Source organism: Rhipicephalus microplus, chromosome 4, assembly GCF_043290135.1.
Source record: "Rhipicephalus microplus isolate Deutch F79 chromosome 4, USDA_Rmic, whole genome shotgun sequence".
Lineage (NCBI taxonomy): Eukaryota > Metazoa > Arthropoda > Arachnida > Ixodida > Ixodidae > Rhipicephalus > Rhipicephalus microplus.
The window spans coordinates 48739219-48764427 of NC_134703.1; the positions used below are offsets into that span (position 1 = coordinate 48739219).

The 25209-nt window shown below is 46.3% G+C and overlaps 1 long non-coding RNA gene across 2 annotated transcripts in view; it reads left to right on the top strand.

Moving 5' to 3' along the window:
• The first annotated feature begins 403 nt into the window (after nucleotides 1-403).
• LOC142813904 (uncharacterized) overlaps nucleotides 404-25209 on the top strand; it is a 43894-nt gene continuing 19088 nt past the window's right edge. The window contains exons 1-2 of one of the 2 annotated variants that reach the window (XR_012894726.1): nucleotides 404-576; nucleotides 13534-13663. This is a non-coding gene — a long non-coding RNA (uncharacterized LOC142813904). Of the gene's footprint in view, nucleotides 577-5697; nucleotides 5950-13533; nucleotides 13664-25209 lie in introns of those variants that run through there. The other variant, XR_012894727.1, reaches the window with a different exon arrangement.

Sequence of the window (25209 nt, forward strand, 5' to 3'; positions counted from 1 at the left end):
CATGCTGTTCTATTTTATCAAAAGAAGAAACATTAATTTCGTATTATGCTTGTTAGTCGAACACCTATGCGGTGTAGTAAGTTATGCAGCACATATCTTCGACAAATCAAGCTGCGTTGGATATGACTAAAAAGAACAAATTACAGAGGGAGCAGGAAAAAAAGAACAATCTGTTGCAGCTTGTGACACACATAGCGGTATCTTGCCCTAACACCTACGTGGATAAATATGCCAAGTAAACAAAGTTTGTGGCTCATGGCCAGGGCATTATACAGTGCGCCTGCTGCAGTCGTATCAGGTATTCATATCTGATTTTGTTGCGTATGCGCGCGAAGGCGCCGTTAGAGTGAAATATGATTTTCCGAGGTGACCGGCAAACGGAAACGCCAATGTTAATGTTCTTTGCCAAGGGCATACTTCTTCAAAGAGACGGTATTATATTTACTTTCTGGCTTTCCGTTCGAGTGCTGTCGCATTGGGCGTTATTGCGACCCGTACAATCGCGTTGTCACACCGAGGTGTCGAGTTGTCAGCGAAATTACTCGCAACCCTCCGCTACTGCACGCCGAAACCACGGTAAGATATTTTTAAATCCATAGTCGTCAAGAGAACATTGATACTGAGGAGAACGAATATGATGATTAGGATAAAGTTGCATATTTAATGGCATGCAAGTAGAGTCCGAATGTTTTATGCTCGGGATGCAGGTGCAAGTTCGAACGTATTAAGCTAACGAAGCCACTTGCGTAGCCAGGAGGAGGGGGTGGGGAAGAGGATTGGAGAATTTCTACACCTTTCCTCACCCCATCCCACAATTTCTCATTTCGCACGTTTATATAAACATGCCCACATACAAACGCTCTTACCAACGTTTCAGTCTTTAATTTCACGGCCTACAAAGCTATTCGCGGTTGGTCTATGGCCCCGATTTTTTGTCCTTGGAAGTATACCTAATGCTTCGACAGTGTTTACATGTCCTATACACTAAAGAAAAAGTTTTTTTGTGTAGCGGCCGTTGTGTCTCTAGTTAACACACACACACACACACACACACACACACACACACACACACACACACACACACACACACACACACACACGCCCCGCCGCGGTGGTCTAGTGGCTAAGGTACTCGGCTGCTGACCCGCAGGGCACGGGTTCGTATCCCGGCTGCGGCGGCTGCATTTCCGATGGAGGCGGAAATGTTGTAGGCCCGTGTGCTCAGATTTGGGTGCACGTTAAAGAACCCCAGGTGGTCTAAATTTCCGGAGCCCTCCACTACGGCGTCTCTCATAATCATATAGTGGTTTTAGGACGTTAAACCTCACATATCAATCAATTATCACACACACACACACGCACGCACGCACGCACGCACACACACACACACGCACGCACACACACACACACACACACACACCATCGATACCATGAAACACGGAGATACAAATTTACAAAATAAATTCATTCTAGAAGCGTCTACAGGTCATCCGCTCTATGCTCGAGACAATGTATAGACTACAAAAGAAAAGAGAAGGGATGCCATTAAATGGATATAAAGAAGATGGAAGAGGTGTTAAATGAGATAACATACACGACATGGTGTTTACTTTTCACGCATACGTTAGCTCTTAATCTCTTTCTCTCACATAACACATTCACGCTCCATGACTCCAGCTTTTTTTTTCTTCTTTAGACCAACGCACAAGTGCTTTAAAAAAGTAGGATATTGAAGCCGCACAGAAACATGTAAACACGCTTAAGCGAACGCATCTGCGCAACGTAAATGCGACAGTCCATACTCTTTCTACGCGCTGAAATGGAACCGGGTTGGGGAGAGAGAGCGAGAATGGTGTTTCGGCATCGACCACGCCAAAGCAACGGCTACAAAATAACCAAATCTGAAGATACGGGAGCTTGTGCGTCTCCGCTGCGGTGGCACATCATCGGTGGGCGAGCACGCGATTCCTGGAAATCGCGGGAACACCGCGAGTGCTTCTGCGAAGAAGCCTCCCCTACGCCGGAACAAAAGCCAGTGACTGAGCTGTGCTCTTCCTCCCAGCACCGCCTTGTTCCCTTTCCTTTATAATCTCGCATTTCCTTCACCCTCCACAAATCTCTCCTTGACCCTCACTTCTCTTTCCTTTTCAGATTATAGCGTAGAGATGAAACGCACACTCACTCTATATACGAAATATAACTGCTAAAGTTGCAATAAGCTCTATGTATGAGAAGGAGGCAATTGCGAAGAGGATAGAGCTCGCGATTCTTCTAACACTGTAGTATTCTAATGGGGGAGTAGATGGGGGAGGAGGAGGGTGACTCGTCTTTGTGCTACGTAGCTCCTCGTCATCGCTTCACCCAGTCCTCACTCAACGTTTTCCCCTCCAACCAAAAAAAAAAAAAAACGTACACCGCAGCACGCGCATCCATTGCCGCTCCCTGTTAAAGCGACGACCGATTCCGAGAAACGCTCCAGGTCGAACCGCGTCTCCCGGGGCGGGCGCGTTTGTGTGACTCTCCCGCCACCCCCCCTCCTCCTCCTCCTGATTAATGAGAGCGAAACGACCACGCTCCCTTACTCCGAGCAACGGGACGTCATTTTCTTGAGAGGGAGAGAGAGGCTCGTGGCTTAGCCTCGCCACGATGGCTGTCGCGTTAAAAGGGCTCGTTCCCTCACCCTAGGTTTTACTCTCCCGGCAGGCACTCTCTCCTTTGCAGGCTGTTTTGAAACACGATGATGACGTAACTTCCGTATTGCCCCAAGACGTACACCCGGCGACGTGGTCTCTCTGCTCGCTTTATGCGTTTATTTCTTTTCTAAGGGATTCATATCGAGGATTGTTGCGACTTTCGTCGGTCGGCGGGAAATGATTCTTTCGGTCGTTTAAAATGGACGTGGGCCTGAGGCGAAGCTGCGGTCTGCACAAGGAGGATGGGGAGAAGTTTGTGGGTTGGGTTCAGCTGCTGGCCGTTTTTCACGGGGTGTGGGCGATTGAATATTCCAATTGAAATTGAGAAAAACAAACAAACAAAAAAGGCTTCCGTAGAAGGTTGTAAACCTTCCATTTTGGGATGGGGAAAAATAATAGAGACAGCACTACTTAGCAAAAGAAAAAAAAGGAGAAAAAACAAGCGTCCCCATAAATGAAGGCATCTAAGAAAAATGTTTCAAGTCCCCTACTACGACGGCACAACGTATGCCGCTCGTTTGAATATTCAGCACTTGGTAGTTGAGTTGAGTTTGAGTTGATTTTGTTTATTTAACCACGTGATAAAACACATTGTATGTGTGGTTTGGTGTGAAGAGAAAGAGGCTGCATGTGACGGCTTGACTAGCCCCTTCAACCAGAAAAAAAATCTAAGTTTCGAAATTACAAAAATATTACAGACAGTGAAAAGCGACAATATAGAAAGAAACGCACATGTGGTCGATGACAGCGAATAATAAAAAAGCAGCCTTGAGATGCATACAAGACTGTTCATAACAAAGCAATGTATGAAAGAAAGTAACCAAACAGCAATCACCCAGCATTCAAGAAAAAGACAATGAGCACATCCAATTTAAAATATCAATTTTAGACAATATACGTATATTATCAATAGTTAATTTTCATTTATTAATCACACTTGGTAGACGGTAATTCAGTGTTTCAAATCTATAATTAGTACGAGGGCGTGGTACATGCCATGTTTTCGCATGCCGAGTCACTCGATTGGTAGGATTAGGTTGCAAGGCGGCCAATGTACGTAAGAGTGTACTTCCTCGGCGTATTTCCGATTTAAAAGTTGACAGATACTGGTATTCATAATACCTATAGTAATTCCTAGTATTCTTTGTTTTGCAAATATGGGATCATAGAATACACCTTCAATACGTTCCAAAGCTTTTTTTTTTTTTGTAATATGACCAGGTCATTTATAAATGCTTTAGGGCCTGTGGACGAGACAGGATTACAATAATGTAAATGAGATGAAAAAAGAGAATTGTATACTACCATATCTAGCTTCGCAGTAGTATATTCTGGCATCGACGCATCATACCTAAAGCTTCACAAACTTTGTGACTAATGTGCTCGGTATAGCGATTCCATGCCATGTGTTCCTGAAAATGGACGCCGAGAGTTTTAACTGTTTGAGAAAGATTAATTTCGACGTTATCAGTAATAGTTTCTGAAAAGTTTGAATGATTTTGATTTCGCACGGAACAGTACAGACTTACTTTTAGAGCGATTGACCTGTAGAGAATGTGCCACAGTCCAGGAATATATCTTATTTGGTACTTTATTAACAGAAATAATGAGGTCATCAGCAGTTTTTCCCCCCAAAAAAATGTACTTGTATCATCCGAATAGACTACATTTTCTACTGAGCTGTAAACACGTACAATATGGCATTCATAGAAATATTAAATAATAGAGGCCCCAAAATGGTAGTATCGATTGGTAGTACAGGCTCCCGACAACAAGCGAGTCAACTATTATAGCGCAGCACGCGACCTGGAACCCACAATATATTATCAAAATTTCGTCTTGTTAATCGTATCAACACGATTAGCAAGACGAAGTGCAGCATAAAGCGAAGAGACAAACAAACAAAAAGACAAGCAACAAACAAAGAAACAAGAATCCTCCAATCGGAACACACTGTCGGCAAGCCATTTACTGGACATTAACTCCTTTCTTTTACTCTTCGTAAGCGTGGTGATCAATCGATTTTCGCTTCTGAGAAAGCACACACATTAACGTTACTCGTTTCAGAATCACTCTCTAGTATCTAAACTAGGCATGGTTTAGGCGCCCTTTAAACAAAGTGCCGTAACCCTGGCACAAATTACTGATTCTAGAAATCTAATTTTTTAAGAGATTGCTAGGAAACTGAGGCTCATGAATTGACGTACACGACGCGGATCCATCGTGGTTAACAGCGCGAAACACCCGGACAGGAGCGATAGAAGGACACGGTACAGCGCTGTACTTTCAACTGACAACACGGTACAGCGCTGTACCGTGTCCTTCTATCGCTCCTGTCCGGGTGTTTCGCGCTGTTAACCACGATGAATGCTCACCAACTAGCCCAGTTTTCCATCTTGCTCGACGCGGATAAAAGATGTGTGCTTATATTTCATACCAACTTTTTTTTCTTCTCAGGAACCGGATACTTTGAGACCAATCGTTCTAGGCAAATATTAAGCTCGACGTCCGGATTGAGTGTTTCCCCAAACATGTCCCGTAGGACTAATTGGCACACTTCCTGACAGTATCGTATCATCCAAGAGCAATAATTTTTCCTCATCCATTCGTTCCCTCGTGTTCGCACATTGCTACCTCGTGCCGTAGTATTCTGTACAGGCGCTCAAACAAGCAAGACTATAACGCTGTTCTTGGCCGCCTCAATCAGCTTCTCATACATCCGATGACGGGTTTTCAAAAGCATGTCCCTCATCGTTACGCACTGCTAACAGGGATCGCGAAGTGGTTTTCCTCGAACATCCTGACACTGTTCCCGAGGAACACTTGTTAGCGCCGTCTATCAAGCCAGCGAGGAGGTTGGGATCGGGGACTCACGATAGCTAGGGGGGGAGGGGGTTGTGAAGGTTGTCTCGCCATGCTATGTCACCCCTTGTTTGTCGACCACTTGTCTCCGTGACCCCATGGAGAGGGTCTCACTCGCAGCGCAAGCACGTATGCAGCTAACGAAGCACAGAGTATACCCCCCGTGAAAAACAATCTGTGCTTGTATAACGCGGTCTTTCACGCTCCTTCACTTAACCGATGCCCATGAGTACTCCACCACTTGTTTAGCCCATTCAAGCTCCTCCTCGCCCCGCCTCGGAAGCACCTTGTCAGTGAGCTGTCTCGGTGATGTTGCGGCCGTTAAACTCGCGCTTGTTGCAGCGATCGCTACGCTATTCCTGGAAATGGGCCTGTAAGACGACGCCTTTGCTCGGTACGTATACACATATACCTTGACACTAATTGCACCGAGGTGGTGAGATCTCGCGTGAGAGTGGGAAAGGGGGAAATGACTGCCGTCGATCACGGATCCCGTTCGCGAGAGTTTTTCGCTACTTGATGGCACCCTGCGGAATATGCCTCGCCAACCATCCTCGACGGCGAACGTGCAGTGTTACGGAATATAACAAACTTTTTTCGGGATAGTATACACTTTTACTTAGAATCTTCACGTATAGGGAAGTCTGGGTAGCAGTCAAGTCCAAAAACACTATTATGAGATAAATCCAATAAAACCCATACGCAATAGTTATGAGAGGCACCATGCTTGCGACATGCGTGCAAGCTCGGATAAGCGTCTAGTGTGTACAAGTATCCTACAATGTTAACACCTTCAGTTATCTCCTACACGCTTATATCGATAAAATCAGCGCATAATATTTCAGATATAGCACTCTAGGTTTTACTTCGTATGTGCAATATGTTGTATAATACGGTGCTTATGCGGCACAGTTTGTTCAAGGCGCCGTTCTCGTTTCACGTCGACTCGGGCATTCAGGATCTCACTCTTTGCGAACTATAGAAATGGCTTCCGTGTACAAAATACAGCTGACCCACAAACGACGCGCTTGCAACGCGAAGTCAGAGTCTGTCATATAGTATAGACCTACTAGTACGCATTACAGAATGCTGTGAAGGCCCGTGCTATATACACGCCTACGATTGTGGTGACCCGTATTGCGCCTATAGCATGTATATAGATGAAATGATCAAGCCCTCGAATTCATGCATGCACGAAACATTAAAAAAAAAAATGTGCGCCGTGGTGGTATAGTCGGAATACGATGCTCAGCTGCTGACCTGAAGGTATGGGGAGTCGATCACGCCGCTCGCAAGTGCTAGAGACTCGTGTACGGTGTGATGCCAGTGCACGCCGGATTGTGTGCACGCCGGATTGTGTGCACACCGGATTGTGTGCACGCCGGATTGGGAACGCCGGATTGTCTAACTTCCCGGAGCCATCCACAATCGGACGTGCCTCATGATCGTTTACCGTGGTTTTGGCACGTAAAACCCCAGATATATTATCATATGCATGAAACAAACGCTCCAATCATATCCCACAAATACTTTCTGTACATAGTGCGTCCCAGCACCGGTTCCGACGGTTGCGGCATTCGCGAAATCCGCACAGCCAAGAAAAAAGGAAGACAGTGGAGATACAAAAAAAAAAAAAAGAATTTTCGAAGAGCATTATAGTACATTATGGGGTATCGAAAATATATGATGTCAAGTGATAGCGACATAAAATTCGGTTACAGCTTCAGCACGGAAGTGCCTTCAACCGCCCTATACAGCGGTTTCTCGGAGGTGTCCCGAGCCTGGGCCAATGCGCGCTCGCGTATATTCGGGAGAAATGTCAGTTTAGCGAGCGCGTTCGTCATATCGGTCAATTAAGTTGTCACGCGCGCAACGCCTGCGAAGGCACGCACGAACGCGCGCGTGTTTCAGAGCGGGGCCCGTGCTCCTAATTAGCCACCACAGCAGCCGCAGCGGCTGCCCGCACGCGATGGCAGGGACACTTTGTTACGTGCCGCTGCACAGCTTTCGGCAACGGCCGCCGACCACTGCAGGGGAGACAAAGTAACACGCTAGTGGTTGAGCCTTGCATTCGTGAGTTTTATACGTCCCAAAACCACGATATGATTATGGCAGGTGCCGTATATATAGAGTTAGAGTAGGGTACCGGGAATGTAGACATCTCAGGATTCTTAAACATGCACTTAAATCTGAAGCAATATTAAGGGGGCCATCACCCCACCCAGCTGCTGATTTCAACAGCTTTTTGCAAGTGTTCCTTTGCTTCTTTGAAGAATATTGAAAAGAATTGAAATAAGCACATGGGTATCTAGCGTCACACCTTCATCGATGTGTGGCCGCTGTGACCAGGATTCGATCCCGCAACCTTCAGGTTTGCACTCGAGCACAATAACCGTGGTGGGTCCGCGTGCTTTTCTAAAGGGCTGCAGATAATAGCACCTTTTTAATTCCACAATTAATTACTCTACGAGTATACGCTCATTCGTTTGCTCAGTGTGCTGATTAGTATAAGCAGTATAGCGTGATCTACATTCGCGATGTAATTAAAGGAAGTCAGTGCCTAAGCTGGGAACACTAGGTCCGAGTGATCAGCGCGTCTATACCATCATCCATTGAAGCCCTTACGAGAGCGCAAGATACGATACTCCGCCGCATTCTAACTTACTCTTTTCCTATAGTCCTCACCGGCTGGCGCTTACTACATGCGGATGGGCAAAAACTGTTGCGCGCAAGAATTGGCCACACAAAATCACGTATTGTGGGGCTGTCATGGCTTTTCTCCTCCCAAAACGCTCCTGCCAGCTCACTCACGGTTAGTGTGGGAGTAGCTCATTAAAACTCCCAAGGGGAAGCATGCTATTGCTGCCTGGGCCGAAAGGGTTGCTGCCCTCGTGGAGCCATCTTGAGGACCGCGCCTTCTCTGTCAACAAAGTTGACTGATATGTGGGGTTTAACGTCCCAAAACCACCACATGATTATGAGAGACGCCGTATAGTGCAGGGCTCCAGAAATTTCGACCACCTGGGCTTCTTTGACGTGCACCGAAGCATGAGCACACGGGCCTACAGTATTTTCGCTTCCATTGAAAATGCAGCCGCCGCAGCCGGGATGCGATCCCGCGACCTGTGGGTCAGCAGTCGAGTGCATTAGCCACTAGACCACCGCGGCGGGGCCCTGTCAATACAGTTGGTTCGTCCTCCTGTATTCGCGACAAGAACACCTAACAACCGCTAATTCACGATTAGGCACAATAAATAAATGACTAAGTACAATAAAAAATGATGAACGTTTAGGTGCCTGAAGACAACCGCATGCATGCAGGCAAAGACAAACTCTCCAAATTTGTCGTGGTCTATTCATCTTCACGATCATACACATGTATATTGTCATGGGTTGCGAGTGCGGGCCCGCACGCAGGACTCAGTCAAAGACCAGAGCGTCAAAACGACCCTTTTATGAATAATAGAAAATAATATATTATTCAATAAAAAGGGAAATGCTGCTGACATAACGCATAGCTTTTTCTTAAGGGAGCTCTAGTAATTCTCAAGCAGGGATGTCGTCAGCGGGTCTGTATATATATAGGAGCGCTGGCGTAAGGTTGCTATTTGGGCCTGTTGACTTGCTAGCCGTTAGTGGGTATAACGCTGTGCATAAAGGACACGAACACAAGAAGAGATGACGTCACACACAGGACGTAGCACTTGGTGGGGGGGGGGGGGCATTCACCTGCCCGCCTTCCCCGTCACGATGCAACACGGTACTGGACCCCCTGCCCCGCCGTGGAGTCTAGTGGCTAAGGTACTCGGCTGCTGACCTGCAGGTCGCGGGATCGAATCCCAACTGCGGTGGCTGCATTTTCGATGGAGGCGAAAATGTTGCAGGCCCATGTGCTCAGATTTGAATGCAAGGTAAAGAACCCCAGGTGGTGAAAATTTCCGGAACCCTCAACTACGGCGTCTCTCATAATCATGTATGCTGGTTTTGGGACTTTAACCCTCACATATCAATCAACTGCGTGTCCCGCTATGAGAGCGAGGAGTACATGAATGATGGGGTGGTCATCAAAACTACTTCCAGTATACTACACATCATCATCATCATCATCATCATCATCATCATCATCATCATCATCATCATCATCAATAGCCTGTCTACACATAAGAAGGGCAACAAGGGGGTAAAAGAGGAAAAACTCCTGCCGACGATAATGGGCCCAACCAAAACTTTACAGCTGGAACTCGCAAAAAAAAGGGGGGGGGGGGGAGGGGGGGCTTTCCATAAACTGCGCGCACCCAATTTACGTTAGGTGTCGTGCTCAGCTGAGAAAATTAGAAAACAGGCGACATGAAAATACTGTTTCCTATATACGCGCCGACGTCTCCAAAATCGCGTGCACCATTTAAAATAGCCTTCACCAAAGGGCGCAACTTCAACAGATGAGACACGTAAATGGGAGCGCTTTCACGAGTGTGTATTCGTGCAACGGAAGACTAGTGTTTTACCACCTAGGAGCGAGGCGTGCAAGAGACTCATCACTCGCTTTTCGTTGGCTGTACACGAAAGTCCATTACCCGAGATCACGCTCACGCAAGACGCCGGCGCAAGGCTTAGAAGGTTGTAAGCTTCCGATTTTTTGAATGTTATTCTCCACGTCCACCTGCGTGTGAGTGAATGTGAGGGTCTTTGGCGACGACAGGCAGGAGCGAATGAAGCTCCTTTACAGCGGCAGCAACACAGCGTTAACTCAGGTTTGGAAAAGAAGAAAACGTTGGGTCGGAAATTGCAGCTAGAAAAGTATATTGCGTTAAACACAGCGGCGTAATTTTAACCATGGTTATCATCATAACCGTAATTGTTATTATGGCTTTTTTTATTCCCACCTCAAGACGAAGACATTTTCTAATGATCTCCAATATACCCTGCCTCGCACTAAACATGTATATATACCTACGAAATTTCTGAATTATTCATATAATGAATTTTTGCCGAGAAATAGAATAAATATAGCAATAGGATTCGCCACGTCACCACTACATATTACAATAAAGGCTTCTTGATATCCCCTTTGCTAGGCGGGAGTGAGATTTAATAATAGATACCATACTCGCCTTAGGTGTTTCGGCTCTGTGCTCCAGCAACAGGTCGTTTTTGAAGCTTTTTGTGCTTTTCTTCACACAAAAGAAATACAATTTTATATTTCTAGTTTTACACGTATGCTTGTAGCAGTAATGAGACATTAACTAAACAAAAACATGCTGGGACACACTTTATTCATTACCCTAATTTATACTCGGAATTAGCTGTGTGGTCTGAATTTACAAGTAAATATTGTGCTCTTTCCTTTAGACGTTTGCGTTTCCTTTCTGTTTGATTAGTAGTTTATGCTGCCCATATTTAAAGTTGCATATCATTGATTCTTGGCCAATCTCCTAGTGTGGGTACGAGCTATGTGTGAGGGGAAAACAACAACAGCCCATGACTACTAGCGTGCAATATGCAGTGGAAAATGACAAGAGAGAGACAGGTTAATTTAAAGAAAGGCTGAGAGGTCGGCCTGAGCTATACAGCATGCTCTAGCATGCTACCATACACGAGGGTGTAAAGGGGAGGAAAAATGACAAGCGCAACATTGAAACAAAAGGGGGACAGCCGAGCCGATCGGGCATACCCATATTCTAGTTCGGAAAGACAAAACAAAAGTTGCTCACGCCATGTAATGCGCGAGGCACCTAACAGGTAGTAGGTTAGAGCCTAACAGTACTTTTATTGAGCTTCGCGAAAGATAGGTTTTTTTTTATACTGTAGCCATCGCATCATCCCGAGGCCCTTCGAGTCATTTTACACCGCAAGCTATTATGAGATTACAACAGCCGATTTTGGAGGTGTAGTTGCCTGCTGCCTCCACCACCGGTGATCGCAACCGGTATCATTGTGATCAAAAAATAAATAAATAAGCAGCACCGATTATGAACCCAAGCCCACTGCACGGCAGTCGAGTATTCTATACCGCAGAACCACCAGTGCCTGCAACTTTTTTGGTTAATAGACTCAATCCAGACATCATGTCGAGCAAGGAATGACGTTAACAGATTGCGATACAGCCTGGAAGAAGTGCAAAATCACAACCAGGCTTCACGCAATGTGAAATGCTTAATGAGTTGATGGTCTAAATCTTCCCATTTACTTATTGTATACTCAGCCATAATTCTTCATCGTCATCAGCCACACCATTAAGAAAGCCCGCATAATGCCTTGCAGATGTGTAGCTGGTGCCTCCCTTTTATGCTGAATAATGTTCATGGCACAGAGAATAATTTCCTACTTCGTGAAAATATTGTGACCTATGACGTAGTGGCTACCTTGCGACTGCACTTGTAGTCGCCCCGAGAGAGTCTACTATGTTGCTCCAGAAAGGCCGCTCCTCCGACTTTCGATGTGATGCATGCTGCATGTTCCGGACATGTCTGGCATTTGTTTGTTTGTTTGTTTTTCTTTTCCCATGACATACGCGTTTAATGTGCCTTCGCTTTAGAGGCATAATTGCCACACCGAGAATTCCTTTTGGAAACTCCTTGGTACACACATATTTACCAATGCAACAATAAATATTGTGCGATCTTCAATATACGATGCCAACCCAATAAACGAGTTGTCGTACCATTCATGCCTCCTGCACTGTACGTCGACTAAGCACTCAAGGCCAAACCTCATAAGCGCGAAAATGCACGCGACAGCGACAAGCGACGCGACGTAGATCGGCTTCGCGCGATCAGTCGCTAGCGCAGGCAAACCTCATTCACGCGACAGCTTCGGCGAGCGAATTCCACCGTTGCTGGCATGAGGCCGTCTACTCGCACCAAGAAAACCGCGTAGCGAGTGGTATGCAATTTAAAAATAAGATATATTGTTGTGTAATAAAACGGAAAGTGTTTATTATTTCCTTGCAGCACTTTTTTATATGCACATGCGTAATAAACATTGCGTTATTTCTTGTTGCGCATACGTGACTCGGGCAGGGTCACGTGCACCTATGTAGTCTTTGTCTTTTCCGGTATTTCGCTATTGGCTGCTTGAGCCCAGCACTTCCGGGCGATGAGCGACGGTTTCCAAATCTGGAGAACCGAGTGATCGTGCGAAAACGAGCACGCGACACGTCGCGCGAACGCCCTGTTTCGTCGCTCATAGCGTCACTCGTCGCTGTCGCGTGAATTTTCGCGCTTAGGAGGACTGGCCCTTATGCTGTGTATCTCACCGCATTTGGTTGTCCGTGTTTCTTTGCACTCTAGCCGCTAAATCATTCCCGCCTAATGTGTCGGGAATGCAGAACTATAATGTGACTATACCCTATTACGCAATGTAAATCACTGGTTTTGTGCTCATGACGCATCTCACGCTGAGCGCGAGTCCAGACAGAAACGGTATTCAAAAACTATCATGCACCTCCCATGCTTAGGAGCACTTTGAGGAGCGCCAAGCAGACGAAATCGACGCGGTAAGTGTTTGGTTTGGACACGACAACCTCACGTCAAACCAGAATGATACCCGCTGTGAAACGCAGCCAAGGAAGGATTACATAGAATACGCCGGCACTACGGATGATCATGATACTCCATAGTGGAAGATGAGAGCGCTGCTGTACACGTGTTTGCATTCGACTAAATACTGCGGCAGAGAAGCAGAGAGGCATGCACGTATTTGCAGACTACTGAAATATCTTTCGCCTATGATGTGTTTATTTTAAAGATGTATTTTAATTTTTATATAGCTTTTATTTTAGTTCTGCCATTATTATTATTATTATTATTATTATTATTATTATTATTATTATTATTATTTCATCTTTAGCTCGTGCTTCATCGGAGGGAGTGAGTTGCACTTACATACACCGCTGTAGTATCTATTTCCTTCCTCCCACTTTTCAAATTTTTTATACTTTCGATGTTTATCTTTATTTATTTTACTTTCACTTTCGAAGCTGAAGGTTGCAGGGTAATCCAGCCGACGTCGGCAAAAGCAGAACGACGTCACGTGGCTTGAGGCATGCTCAACAGGCCTCTACGGCATGGACCAACGAGGGACACAAGAGCTACGCTCCAAAACAAAAGGCGAGTATAGTACAACCTCGCCTTCATACATCGCTCCATGTGTGTAACCAATTTCTCTCGTTCTGTCCGTGTTTTCCCCGGCGTTCGTGATGTCCCATTGTGAGGCGAGAAGCGGCGAATAAACGAGGCCTGTCTCGTCGTTCGCTCGCATTTCGTGTTGTCTGACGCCGCTTCTCCCAGCGCACGTGCGCGCACGCGAGTTCTCGACAGTTCTCCGGTCGCTAAGCGCCTACTGCGAATTCTTCTTTTGTTGAAAGCAAATGGCCGGCGTAAATCACACGCGCCTATCTCGAGCAGTTCTCTCCGCCTTGTCCTCTCTCCCGCCGCCGTGTATGCCATCCCCCACTGGCTGTATTATCCGCAGTAGAGGCGTGTTTCCAGGCGTCGCATTTGGGTTACGTACAGTACATCATATGTACTACCTGGGGCAGGCTTTAGGCAAATGCGAGAAAGGTATATGTGTATGCACGTGTGTGCTTGTCGCGTGTTCGTGCAGTACGACGAGAGGCGGGAGCTCGGAGCACTTCAGTGTGTGAGGGCGAGAAGGTTCAGAAAGAGAGAGAGAGGAGGAGGGTGGAAGGAAAGGAGAGAAGGTGGTGTACCTGTGCTTCGGTTGTCGTCGTGACTACATCGGTGATGGAAAACGGGTTCGCGGAAGTCAACGCGTCGGAGACATGTCTTCCCTTCCCTCCTGACGTGTAACCCTTTCTTGCGCCTTTGTTGATGTTGTCGTTCAACGACGAGCATCTAACGAGAAGCAGTAGAAAGAAAAACTGGAAGAAAAAAAAATTAAAGGAAACGAGACGACAAACAAAGCGAAAGATTAAGACGTTTTCGCGAGAATCGTGATAATTCTCCGTCCGTCAATTTTTTTTCTTTAAACCCGCAGTTTCGCGAACGTGGACTAAAGAGCGCACACTGTATTCACTCGAAAGATGTTACATAACTGTTTAGTTCATTTTTTTTGTTTGCTTGTCTCATGCATATCGTGTCTTTCACACTTGTATTTCCGCTTATCTTGAGTAGAATGGCAAGAAGGACATTTCATTGGTGGGACGGCACGTACTGTCGTGTGCAAGGGGACCATTGTTGCATCCTGTTGCCCTTCGCGTTTAGCTTTGCCACAGCTGCTTCACTCGTAACCTTGAGCGTCGCGTTGCTTTGAAACGGCAACCACTAGGATGTCGTAGCATAAGCTCTGTCTTTACACATACTTACAGTAACACGACCTAAATAAAAAAAAAAAGCATCTGCGTGATCGCCAGAGAAGGTGCGAACGTTTTCGTTTTTCTTTTGTCCATATCCGTATCATTAGCCTATTGTACGTGCTCTAAACGACACACGTATTGGTATCGTGTCACGAGTTATCAGTTTGAAAGTAATATGGGTGGGTATCGGGTGTACAGCAGCTGCGTAAAATAGATGGAACGCGTTAGAGTATTCAATTTCCCGATAGCAACCCAGCCAGAAGTTGTTGATTGACGACTGCATTGTGGTGTTTTATTACTTCCCTCCCCCTCCACACTCCTCTTACACCATATGCTGTAATATATAGACTTTCACCATAACTAAAGAACAAAACTTTGAAGTCAATGCATTATGATGCCTATCGTCGTGGACTCTGAAACGCAGCTGTGTGCTCTCCCTCTACTTCAATGGTTTTAAGTGCGGAGAACTTCAGGAGGCCATTCTGACGTATGCTGTAATGTGCCGTCACTTGTCGCTTGTCGTAACGCAGACACAGCCTTATATAGCATTGCCAGCTGTAGCATACTGAGCGCATGCTTGCGCCAAATCGATGTCTTCGTCCTATCGTTCGTCGAGAGCTTGGATTATGATAGTCAGTGTGGACTTTACAGCCTATGACTGAGGAAACGTGGCAGCATAAACAGTTTATCGGAAGAGAAGGCAAGCGAGAGAAAGAGGGAGAGAGAAAGAAAGGAAGAGGAAAATAGAAACAAGTAGAAATGAAGAGAAACACACACAGACACACACAAAATAAAAACTGGGAACGAGAACAAGAAAGGAATTGTGGAGAAAAGAAAAACAAAACCGACAAGAAACGAAAAAGGCTGCTTAGCTTTGCACTTCCGTCAGGCTTGGCAGCATGGGGGCGAAGCTTGCTTATTTTTTTCTTCCCCATGCTGCAGGAATAACAACTAGTACAAAACAATTTAGTCTCACACACAAAAAATGACGACGTGGTTATGATTTACTTTTGCTGTGTGTTATATTTTATGGGCATGCGTAAGGATGATCAGACAGTACAACATCTCGAATTCACTCTGAAAAGTTGTTCCGTTTCCACAAGACCATGAAACTAGAATGGCTGCCCTTTGTTTTCATTATTCCCTTCTCGCGGTGGGATTAGGGCTGTTCTTGGTGAGATTCATTGTCGCACTCGTACTGCTGGGAATACTAGTCCAACGAAATTAAGGAAATCGCGGGCAGGTTGTTTCGGAAGTCAATAACAACTTGCGCGGTTCTGCGTGCCGAAATCACGTCAACATCATGAGGCACGCCAAAGTGGAGGGCTTCCGGAAGTTTTGACCATCTTGTGTTCGTTAACGTGCATTGAAATCGCGTAGCACACGGACCTCTAGCATACCGCTACCATCGAAATACGACCGCCACCACTGGGATCAAAGCCGCGGTGTTCGGGTCAAAAGCCGATGACCACGACCCCTGCAGGAACCACTGTACCATAATGGTTGGATGGATGGAATAACTTTATTTGTAGTCCTGAAAAACGCGACTAGCGCGTAGTGTGCCGTGGTGGGTCACATTTCAAAAGCCAGACACACATGGAATGGTAGTACAACATCAGTCATGAAAAAGTGCCGAATGTTGTCTTCGGGCGTCGTTGAAGTTGTGAAAAGCAAGATAATTTACTTAAACAGAAGAAACATGTCACACAGGCTACACAAACGCCACACAGGTGAATGGCACGTGACCAACTCATGGATTCGCGTCGCTAGCATTTTGGATGCTGAATTGACGTTCACAGTTCTCTCCGTTCGCAGAGATGGTAGGAGAAAGTGCTGCATCTTCAATCTGCATGACCTTCTTTGCATAGTTTTCAGCTGCCTGATAATACACGAACACATGAAACGGTGAATTCATAGCATGGGGAATGACTTTGACCTAAGTCGAACAGTACAAAAAAGAAACAACCACGCCTTACATTCGTGCGGTCAAGGCCTTTCTGCGGGCCATGATAGATAAGGCTGTGGAGTGAAAGAGTTCGCGCGTGAGCATCAGCATTCATGCGCAGTTCGCGTGACACGGCCGCCGAGCGTCGCAGTGTCCCGCTCCGGTTGGTTGCGTTCTCGTTGTTTGGCTTCGCCGCACGTTCTTGGCCGCCGAAATGACGGAGAGCCTCGCCGCTTTTACGCGAAATGGAGCGGCCGCGCCCTGATAAGACGGCCGGAGGGTGAAAGGGTATGTATCTGTACAGTACGACGGAACGCTCCGGCCGAAGCCAATCCAACCGCTTGCCTGTGCTTGCTTTTTTCGTCTGTTTCAGTTTTGCTTACTTTCTCTCTGCTTGACACTGGAGATACTGCATTATGCCACCGCGCTGTCGTCTTGATGGATTTCGTAGGACTGCGAAGGGAGGGGATGCCCTTTCGTGGCAATGGCACGTGTTCACCATGCCAATACGACGCATTCGAAAATTGGTGCTGGTGGAAAAGTGCGATCATAAGTCCCGCAAACTATCACGGAAGTTATTAACGACGTATGAAGTATAACTAAAAAAAAATAAATATTTATTTGGCGGAAGTGCGTATGCCCGCTTATCTTAGCGTATATGGGGATTCCCAGAAATCTAGATATGAAGCCTGAGCATCGGTAAGGTTAAATGTAATTTGAAAACTTGTTCGCGTTGCGGGAAGTTGTCCTCCTTCATATTGTTGCACATATGTATGGACGTATCATACTTATACCCAGGACGCGGCGCAGAATAACAGGAGGACAAAGACTCCGTTGTCGACAGACTGAATGCAATGTTTCGACGACTTGCCTTCATCAAGGCTTCTTGAAATAGTAGCTACAAAGTAGTACTGTTGCAAAGACAACGTGTGTATTTAGCTTGGAAATTGTTTATAAGTGTTAACCAGCGCAGTGAAGGTGCTCTGAGTCATGTTGCTTCTTTAAAGAACCTTATGCACGTACTTAATAGCTTTCCGCAGCGGGTAGGAATTATAGCGCATGATGTGTCGGACAAATACAACTCGGTGCCTGACAAACAGTGTGCGTGATAAGGATAAATAATCTTTAAGAGCAAAACTTCTGAATGTAGTCGCTTTCGGTGGTCTTCTGAGCACTCTTTTATTTTATTGAACAGAAAAAAAAAATGAAAAGCTCTCTCTAATGTCCCCCACTTCCCCGAAGACGAAGACATCAAAAGCACCGCACGCATCTGAGATTCGCTGTAGGCGGTGTCTGGTCACGATGCGAGTCTGCATATAGGCTTCTTCCAGGCATATTTGAATAATGGCGGTCCTTCTGAAGCATCCCTAGAGAGGGGGTAACAGAAAATGAAAAAAAAAAAAAAACAAAACAACTTGCTTCGTTTTTCTTAGTGAATTCATTTATTTATTTTGTATTTGCTGTTATACTGAGGCGTGGGTTTTAGGGGCGTTTGGGACGTTGCTCCAACAAGCCAGTGTCCTGCGGTGGTGCTGACTTCTCCAGCTCGTTCATTGCCGCTGAACAGCTTGGAGGTACGCTTCACACTGGTAAACTTAAATGGCCACCTCGCCGCGGTGGTATACAGTGGCTAAGGAACTCGGCTGCTGGCCCGCTGGTCATGGTATCGAATCCCAGCTGAAGTGGCTGCATTTTCGATGGAGGCGAAAATGTTGTAGGCCCGTGTGCTCAGATTTGGATGCACGTTAAAAAAAAAACCCACGTGATCGAAATTTCGGGAGCCCTCCACTACGGTGTCTCTCATAATCATATGGTGGCTTTGGGACGTTAAACCCCACATATGAATCAATCAAACTTAAGTGGACATCATTATTTAGTAAACAACTTCTCTGCTATGGTACTTAATAACAAAATAGAAATGATACTGGTGAAGAGGTGGATCCTTTTCCGATAATCGGGAAGCGGCACTTAAGGTACGCCCTTAGAGCAATTAAGGTACGCCCAACGCTAACCGTAGACAGACATTTTTAACGTTGCTCCTTTCTCTGTTTGCTAAACTATCGATGCCGCGATATGCCACCGCGTAAGATACCTGTGGCTTGATTCCAAGTTATGGCACGGAGTGTCATGAGTAACAAGTACGCCGATAACGCCACTCACCCTGCCCTTCGAGGCAACAAGGAGAGACCGATACCAATATCAAGGTCTGATGTTGCGAGAAAACTTAGAGGCGCTAAGTCTAGGGCATAAGCACCATTCGAGAGTGTTTAGCTCCTCATAATTAAATATGCATATACGAACATAGCCTTATCTTTCCTGCTCCGCTAAAGCAGTCTTACGCTCCTGGGGTTTAGGGTTCTGAAATTCCAGACTGGTCATGCTGTGCTCTGGTACAAGTCAGGCTCAGGGTGAACAGAGTGAAGGAATCCTTGGAATGCCACTTCAACTTTTAAAGTTCAAGCCCTGCAAGTGCGTAGCACGCGCGTTATGATATACAGAGGAGGGGAAGGAGAGATGAAAAGGGAGAGAGAGGGAAACCAAAGGAGGACAAAAGGTTCGCGCCGCAATGCCAGACGATGATTCATTCAAGTTGCGGTGCTCGGCGGTTCGATTTTGCCATGACGACAGATGGCGCGCTGATTGCCTGCCCTACTCCCCCACAGTGCACGCTGCGTGAGGGCGTGAAGAGGGGAAGAGAGGGACCACGTGGCATCGATCCGCGCATTCCTGAGCGAGAATCAGGCGGGCAAATGGCAGTCACCTTGGATGAGCGCCGAGGGATCTTCCCTATGTTGCTGAGCACGCGGGGAGACGGATGAATGCGGTAACGTCGCTAATGCCGCAGATTCGACCCGGATGCGGCATTTCTAAGAAAAAAGCATGCCTTGAGAACAAGGCTTGCTACATAGGGTCCGATATCGCGCTGTTCTAACAACTTACGACAAGTCGTATGCTTCGTATATGACAGATGTCTCAAACACGCGACGTAGCCTAGGCATGCCCATTTTCCTCCCAGATTTTTTTCCTTTTGTCTTAATGAGTATGTTTATGCGCTACAAAGACGGGACATGTTTTCGAGAGGCACCGCTATGTGGTGAACATGTGTTAAAACATAACTGTAAAAGAAAAATCTCTATTTCAGAATCACCCTCGTTCTATGTATTAATATTGGTATGTTTATCAAAACCTCATGTCAACTTCCATGGAAAATGACTAATATATGGGACATGGGAAGGCCTTATTTTAAGTGGCGATGTTATCTGACGTATTGTTCAATCTCCACTGCCTCTCCCCCGTGCTATCCTTTTTTCCTGTAGCGGCATTCGCGGTATAGCCTTAATTTTGTGACCGCGACCCACTAGGTGAGGTGCCGTTGAGACCACTGGCATCTGGTGTCTGGAGGTTATTTTATTAGATTTCAACTAAGCGTTCGGTGCCGCTTATATGACACAATATTATAGGTATCGCTTGTGTTTGCGCACTGCTATGTTCGTGGTGTATCTTTTGTTCGGTGGCGCTGTAAACTGTTAAAGATCAGCAACAACCTGGGATAAGTTGCCTAAGCTTCTGAAAGCGTGAATTAAACTACATCACGAAAGGAGAGCGTACAACAAAACCTTCTTCAGGTTTAGATGACTTGCATGCTTTTATAAAACATGCAAGCTTTTCTGAAAGAACCGATATATTACTCGTACACTAACGTACACTGATGATGATGATGATGATATGTGGGGTTTAACGTCCCAAAACCACCATATGATTATTAGAGACGCCGTAGTGGAGGGCTCCGGAAATTTCGACCACCTGGGGTTCTTTAACGTGCGCCCAAATCTGAGCACACGGGCCTACACCATTTCCGCCTCCATCGGAAATGCAGCCGCCGCAACCTGGATTCGAACCCGCGAACTGCGGGTCAGCAGCCGAGTACCTTAGCCACTAGACCACCACGACAGGGCTACTAACGTACACTAACTTCCATGTATTTGTTATGGGAAAACACGAAGTGCCTATCATTTGTCAGTCATTTTGAAATCTTTCCGGCAGGTCTTCACCTCAGCGCTGGCTATCACTTTGGTAAGGTAGAATTCTGATAAAAATTTATGCGAGGTGATTGTGTTTAGAAAAAGTGTTTAACGATTTAGAGTACATAGTACTCTACTATGGGAGAGCATAATGCCGTCCCGAACGTACTCTATGACAAAAGAGTAACTGTTCAGATCAACAGACATGTCAAAAAGGACTGGAGCGCCAGCGCTCTCAGTTCACAACATATAATATATGTATATGAAGCGCCCTGGACCCTAACACCAGAATTAGTCATCGTCTACATGGCCGATCGAGTTGTAAATGTGTCCATTGCAGATTTCGTTGGCTGTCGGTTAATCTTGCAGCTTCGACCTTCATTAGCGCGTCGTTTGGCCAAGCTGCGACGTGTGAGCGAGCACGCTTCTTGCGGGCGTGTATTTCATGATCGGGCAACTTTCCAACGAATCGATAGGTTGCGTGGACAGCAAAAACGCCGTGACTAGAGGGCATTACGTCATGCGATGTTGAAAGTGATGGAGAAACTAAAGCATTTAAGGTTGTTTTGTGACTTCTTCAGCACAGTTCCTTTGCGAGAAATGTTTAGTGGAGTAAGTGGGAAACATTACGCAAGAGATTTTACTTGTTGTTTGGGCCTAGTTTTGTTTCACTAGTTTCGCTATTCACTACACACTACGTCCTCCGTAATATCAGTTGGTTTGTTCTGACTCGGTGATAGAGCTCAATTGTGTCTTGCGTGCGACACTCACTGACGTGATTCAGTGATAACATTATCTTGGATAAAATGCAGCACTGTTTTGTTTGTGACTCCCTTTTTCTAGTGCTCCGTCTTTTGGATTGATTGATTGATTCATTGATTGTTATGTGGAGTTTAACGTTTCAAAACCACCATATAGTTATGGGAGACGCCGTGTAGTTGATCGCTCCATGAAATTTCGACCAACTGCGTTTCTTTAAAGTGCACCCAAATATGAGCACACGGGTCTACAAAATTTTCTCCTCCATCGAAAATGCAGCCGCCACAGCCGGAATTCGACCCCGCGACCTGCGAGTCAGCAGCCGAGTACCTTAGCTTATAGGACACCGCGGCGGGGTGCCTAATTTTGTTTGTTTTCAATGTGCCGTATCTATTTTAACTTGGATGAGTTACCAAATTTGTATTTTGTAGGCATTTTAGAACCATGCACAACTTACACTCACTAAAAATTCAGGAAGCAACCACCACCTCGGTAATTATTATTTAATTAGTTCCTAACCAATTCGCAAAATTATTGCAAAACATCGAGAGCCCTAATACGGCACTGCTGCAGAGTTTGCACATACACAGTCGATATACTTTCATCCAATAGCTATAGAACAAAATACGAAAACAAAATAACGATATACAACAATCATAGCATACCACTTCACAATTTGCGCGCCATCGCTTCACGCAAGCTACAACATATTAGTGCTAATACTTTGTCGGAGGAACATATACTCTCGCGCTTCCTTCTTCAGGTCGCCAGGATGGCACCTCCGTTCACACGATTGAGTCATGTGCTTGTGCGTGTGTTTGTGCACATGCTTGTACGTTTGTGTGTGCTCGCGTGTGCTCGCGTGTGCGTGCGTGTGCGCCTACGAGTGTGTGTGCGTGTGCGTGTTTTGTGCCTGATCATGTGCGTGTGTGTGTGCTCTTGTGTGTTCTCCACTGCATCTATGCAAGTTGGAAACTTGATATGCACTAGTGAACAGTCAAAGCGGCTGCCGTAAAGCCTGCAGTGACTTTCAGTTACACCATGTTTGCCTATAATCAGTACGTGCACTTACGTCAAAACAACTCGCAGAACTACCCCGCCCTTTTTTCGTCATTACGTAACAAAACAGCCAAACTAAAGACGCCAAGTCTAGCGCTACAATGCTCATTCGACCGGGCCTAAAGAGACGCACGCGTACTTAACGTTTCCAAGTTTCCAGTGGCGTTTCTTTCTGCCGCCGCTCACCTCCTCTCTACCGAATATGGATAGGCGGGTTTTCGTGTTCCAAGTGTGTGCGCGCGGACCAAGTAGCAAAATAAACGATCCCTGTCATCTTTTGTATAGCTTGCGCAACAGGAAGTTACAACGCGCCCACCCCTCGAACGGCAAAAAAGGGATCCCCGACATCTCTCGCTGGGAGCTTTCTTCGGTCCCTTTCATTACAACTGGGCTTCGGCTTTGGTTTGCGTATGCTTGGCCACCGCTGCTACTCCTCCGTCCACAAGTCCGCGCCTACCCTCTGTCTCCCCTCGCCAACTTTTAGCCTTCCTCCCCCCTTTTTGCCCATGGTACACTTTTCAATGATTTGCTTTCTTTTTCCCCTCCCCCCCCCCCCCCAAAGTGGTCAACTGCGTCGGGAAAGAGAGCCCGTACCCTGTTCCGATCTAAAGCTTAAGTGATTGCCCATTCGTTTGACTTTGTGCCGCATCTGGTGCGTGTACCGCTTTTTAAGAGTCGAGCATCGCGGCATTCGGTACGGGCTTTTCAGGATCGAATCTACAGTACGGCTTCACAAGGCGCGAAGACCAAAGCACTCGTATTCCTTTTGCGACTTCCATAGTCCCCCGAACCAAATCCCTTGCTTTGGGCAAGCTAAAAATAAAATTGAAATGTGCAGCGAGAGGCAAACGGTAGTCTGTTTCTTGCAGAAAATAAAAAAAAGAAAACCTTGCAGGTGATTTGTGACGCCTCGCGACGCCCCCTCCTGGCGGGATACTTGTTTAGTTTTTAGTTACGTTTTCTATATTGTGGCAAGCGTATCAACACTCGAAGCATTTCACCAAGGTTTAGAGAAAGCCGCGTACACATGCCCTTGAAGGCTGCACAACTAGAAAAAAAAATATTAAGAAGAAGAGAAATCGTTTGAAATCTACGGACTTCATGGATGACTGGAGGTTGCCTGCTGCAAGAGGGAGGAGAGGTGGATAATGCCCGCTCGGCGCTCAGCGCGTTGCTTCTGCGGGTCCTCTCAGCGAGTACCGATGGACTGCTTCCGAGAATCAGGCCCGTTTCGGCGGCGGGAAGCGGAAGAGCGGAAGAAAAACGGGCCCGCCTGCCGTACAAGCCATGCCACGCAGGAACCGAGTGCCTCGCTATGGGAGGCGCCAGGGCGTAACGTTACGCAACTCAGGACGGGAAAAAAACAAGCACTCCACCCCTCCTTCTACCGGTCGCCCTTGAGAGACGGCGAAAGCGTACACGATAGCTGACACAGCGTACAGCACGGTGTGCCCTGTGTTCAACGACCCTGGGGCTGCGCTGCGGACTCGTCCGTGTACGTCTTGCGTTGTACAACCCGGAACATCAGCCCTTAAGAGCTGCATGAAAGAATACGGGAAGTACGGTGTTTTTGTTCCAAAAGCTTTCAAAAGTTTAGTGTTGGGCGAGTTGGTGTTTGAACGTTAAGATCATCGCAAGCAGCGCCATGAAACAACAGGACGAAAAGATGAACACAGACGCCTGTGTTCGTCATATTTATTTTCTGTAGTGTCCCTTTGTTCCGCTACGTACGATGGCATTAAGTGAAGCATGTATTATAGCGAGAGAGAAAGAAAGGGAAAGAGGGATGGAAGGTCGATCAGTGCAAAAGTCGCTAAATTCCCAAGAATACTTAGGTTGGCTAGTCGTTGCACATTTGTTCGCAAAATTGCCTGTCAGAAACACACACACACACACACACACACACACACACACACACACACACACACACACACACACACACACACACACACACACACACACACACACACACACACACACACACACACACACACACACACACACACACACACACACACACACACACACACACACGCACACACACACACACACATACACACACACACGCACACACACACACGTGCGCGCGCACAGGTTAAGTTTGGGTCGCAGTCCAGAGAACCACTCAGACTATATCACGCTAGTCCTTTGCAAATTAAGTTCAGAAGAAGTGGTGCTTTGTTAATATGTTAATAAATGTGTAAATGTTTCCTTTACGATGACGATAGTTATAGGGCGAGAACAGAACGACCAGAAAGAGACAAGAAGGTCGTTCTGTTCTAGCGCTATAACTATCTTCATGTCATACCAATTAGCCCAAGCTGCCGCACTTCTAAGTTTTCTTTACCTTTGCCCGTTAAAAAATATGTGCGATGGGAGCGTTCTTATTACAATATAAAGAACCCAGTTGATTTTTCACATTTTATTTAAGAGCGTAGCTTGAATTGACACCATGCGCACGCGTGGGTCTATAGGAGCTTCTGTCAGAAACCTGGCGGCTGTGGCTGCATAGGATAGCTACTTACATGTGTCATAACAGTGTGCAAGGAGCGC